The 4,097-nt window shown below is 40.4% G+C and overlaps 1 long non-coding RNA gene across 1 annotated transcript in view; it reads right to left on the reverse strand.

Moving 5' to 3' along the window:
* Positions 1–3,111: 3,111 nt before the first annotated feature.
* LOC103474639 (uncharacterized) overlaps positions 3,112–4,097 on the reverse strand; it is an 11,250-nt gene continuing 10,264 nt past the window's right edge. The window contains exon 5 of the long non-coding RNA XR_535210.1: positions 3,112–3,223. This is a non-coding gene — a long non-coding RNA (uncharacterized LOC103474639). The remainder of the gene's footprint in view (positions 3,224–4,097) is intronic.

A 4,097-nucleotide genomic window follows, 5' to 3' on the forward strand; every position in this document is an offset into this window, starting at 1 on the left:
TATATAGAATGTTCAGGCTGCTGCAGTTCAAATACAAAGAGAATTTGTGATGTGGAATTGTATTTAGAAATGAAGTTTAAGAAGGAAAAGAAAGAAAAAATGCCAGCAGTGACTCAATGCAATATAGTTTTGATGTAGTTGGAGCAAAACTGATTAAAATGAACAACTTCAGCCTTCTGGGCTTTGGCATTAATAATAGACAGCAAAACTTTAGACTTCTTTGTGTGGTTGGTTTTTTGTATGTTTGCTTTTTTAATTCTCTCTGTATAATGGAGCTGGGATAAATATACATTAGTGATACTCTGTCTTTGCAGAAAACCCCTCACCTGCATTCTGATGCTGCTGGCAAATACAAGTATGACAGTTTCACCAACACAGTAAAGCTAATAATTGCTGCCGCTGTATGTAAAGTATAGGAGTAATTGAGGTCAAGGTGTGTCTTGAAATGTAGTTCAGTGAGATTGCATAATTTTGATTATCATCAGAATGTGTGTTCAGGATTTTTGATGAAATCTGCTCATCTTCAGTAACTAGTTTTTACTTTGGGTCACATTAAGGTCATGAATGTTCTCACACGGCCTGGTGTGTCAGAATGAACTGATAAAACTACTTAAAGAAAACTGTTAGAATGTTACAAGTTTCTCTACATTTGATTAAAATTAAATATTGAACGTAACACTGCACAAATAAATGCTGATTTGACTTGTAATATAATATTTGTTCTCTTAAAGTTCTATTTCTGAGTCCCTTCAGAGTCTGGAGGAAATAGTTGTGGCGTACCGGATTTGGCCCTTGGGCCTTCAGTTTGGCACGTGTCTTAAGTCATGCAACTCTTTGCTAAGATCAGCTAAACTAGGTTCCTTAAATAACTATCCTTCCCTTTATGATGGAAAAATGTCCAGAAAGAATAATGAGCAAACAGAGAGGCTGTGAAGAAAGCCTGTGCTGCAGTTGGACTTTGGAAAGGCAGATATTTTTAGTACTTTCTGCCAGTGACTATCAAACATGTGCTGTGTCATTCAGGTCTGCGAGCTGCTTCCTCGTTCACAGAAACGACAGAGTTGATGGAGTTTCGCTGCCAGCCTTTCCCACCCACGTGGTCAGACGAGAAGGGAAGCTCTGGCGGAGCCAGCCGGGTGGTTTTCTCTGTCTCCAGTCGACTGATGATCTGCTTCCAAAGCGGATCGACACAAAAGTTGTTAAAGCTGCTGGGAAATGATGCCAGTGGTGGAAACTGAAGCGCTTGGGGTTAGCTTGATCAGCTCTGACGGATGAGTGATAAGGAGGTGAAAAACTCCAAATACTAAAGAAAATATAACAGTTTTGTTTTTGTTTTTAGTTAGATGCATGTATGCTGGAAACTTTCACTTTTTAACCAGTTCATATTCAAAACATCTATGCGTGGAAGTGAAGTGCGGTTATTAGTTATTCGAGGCATCAGCTCAAGCGACGCTGGAACAAAGCAGGATGGAGAACATGAATAAAGCAGAGTGAAGTGTGAGGAGTCTCTACTATCATAAACTCTCTGTAGCTGCAACTGAGAAAGGAAGGTAGATCAGAACAAAGTGTTTCATCTGTATTTTCCAACCAGAGTCCAATATGGCTCTAAGTTAAACTTAGTTTGTCCCTTTAGTTTGCATTTTTATGAATGCGATAATAAAGTGCACCAATAGACTATTAAATTAAATTAAAAATCTGTGTCGGTCAGACAGAATGAGTGAGATGCACCAGTCTCCTCCCGTACCTCCACAACAAAATAGTGATAGAAGTGAAATGTTTCATGGATGTGTAACATTTCAGTACGAATATTTTCAGTCCATGTATTGAAGGTTTAGAAAACAAAAAAAAAGAAGGTCCTTAACTTTCCAAAATTTCATTACATGATACTTCAGAAAAATGCGTTTTACGCGTCGACGTCTGCGATTTTGGCAGAGATTTAAGATTTGTTTTATGCTACAGAAAAAAAAGAAAAGGTAAAGATGTGCCTAAAGCACCAGCAGCAGAAGATCCATAGCATCATATACACAACCAAGGTCATGACTGCTAATGGGTGTGAACCTTTCCTGTTTGGACATCAGAAAGAGTTTTCAATCATACTAACCCCCAAAGTACACTAAACTGCAGTTTGATACATATAGTGTGTCACACGATAAACTGATGGTGTCCCAAATCTCTGCAGCAGATGTGAATGGATCTACCAGTTGTGTGCTGAAACTGGGTTGGTGGTTCGCGGTGGAAACATATAAAACAGATAGCAAAGGTTTTGGGTTTCAAAGACTGACTGAATCAGCGCAAAAAAAATTTTTTTTAAAAATCGATCCTGCGGGTCACGGAGTCGAGCAAGTGCTGCACGGGGAAGATCGGCCCGGAAACAGGCAACTCCAGAGCCAGAACGCTGACCCCTGAGGTGAGTCAGGGAGGGACGCTGAGTTTCTTTGAGTGCATGTGTGTTTAATGTAGCACGGCAGTGGTTGCGTAAGGACCAGCTGGCTTCCTCAATTCAGCTCCGCCAGATATTTCTGACAATCTGTGCACCAGATACCGTCTTAATCAAACCTGATTCTAGTTTAAACACTCTTCTAAACAAACACATCAACTTTTTCCCCCCCTGACCTTCCTGTTGTGCGTTCAGTCCCTGCTTTTCTCTCTGAGCGCCTCTTTCCCTTCTGATGCGGCTTCAGGATGAAAAACAATGTTTGCACAGGTGTTTTACAATCAAAACCGATTCGAGCTGTTAAAGTCGCCGTAATTCCTTCGCTTCCTTTCTGGTTTTGTTGCGTTCAGCATAATAGACTCTGATTTACTTCGGCTAAGGTGTAGGCTTAGAGGAAATATATTGCTGAACCTGAGATGAGGGATGTGTTCCCAGGTTTAACTGCTGAACAGGGAGGCAGATATTTAGAGTCATGGGTCTTCCAAGATCCCAAGTGCGTTTCACTCTAAATGTTCCCCTGAAACGAGGAACATAAAATTTTATTTCATATTTATCACTAAGAGGTGCACGCCATTTAATGACCTAATCGTGACATGTGGCCTGCCGCTTCAAGATCAACAAAAATACGAGATTTAGACCAACTGAGTGTTGCAATTAATCGTATTTACTCTTTGATTTCAGTAGCTTAGAAAAATGACCTCTCGTTGTTTCTGCAGTCCTGCGTCTCAGGTCAGCAGCAAGCATTCACTGTAAGGTTGAAACGTCTGCATCTCTATTAGTGATGCTCACCTGTTGAAGCAAAGTCAGCAGAATATCACCAAAACAGCAGCTGCACATGTGTCTGTGGTTAAACAGAAAAGATAAATTTAAAAAAAGAAAGAGAGAGAGAGAGAGAGCCGTGCAAAAACTAGAAACGGAGATGACCATAGGAGAGAGAAAAGCTGGTTGACAGCTGTTTACTTTCAAAAATATCTCTTTTCTGCAGATGTTTCCAAGCACACCGACGATGAAAAGAGACGCAGGACAGTGCAGGAAGTCCAAAGAGAGAGTCAGAACCATATATTTTTTTTTTTATGTTTTGATTTTGAGTTTGTGGAGTAAACTCAGTGGAGTTTACTTGTGCAGTGAAAGGCCTGCGTGTTTGAAAACTGGAAGGACTGACAGCAGGCGAGCGTCTGGACCAGAGGCCATGTTACGTCTCTACGTTGTGTTTGTGATGCACCAAACAGGCCAACAACCAGCTTAAACAATTTACAGAGCACAGGATGTCTCTGGAAGACAGCGAATAACTTCAATGGTGGTCAGCTGGATCTTAAAGGTAATTATGATGGTGATGATAATGTATCAGATCTCTCCTGATTGTTTTGAGTGTTGATGTCGTCGGTTTGCAGATGTGAATTTGCGTCCAGCTCCACCTCTACCACAAACGTTCAGCATAAAATTTGCACGCTCTAATTTCTTAAAAGCATAACAATCTTAGTGTCTTCTCTGAAAATGTCTTTTTAAGGTTTGCCGCATTTACTCAATGGGACATTCGGTTTGTATAGAAAATCGTCTCAAAAAACATTTAGTTTGTCAAAAACACTGACTTCATAAACAGGGGCGGATCTAGAAAAATATTTATGGGGTGGCAAGGACTTTTTCAGGGGTGACAGCATATATA

Source organism: Poecilia reticulata, linkage group LG13, assembly GCF_000633615.1.
Source record: "Poecilia reticulata strain Guanapo linkage group LG13, Guppy_female_1.0+MT, whole genome shotgun sequence".
Taxonomy (NCBI): Eukaryota; Metazoa; Chordata; class Actinopteri; order Cyprinodontiformes; family Poeciliidae; genus Poecilia; species Poecilia reticulata.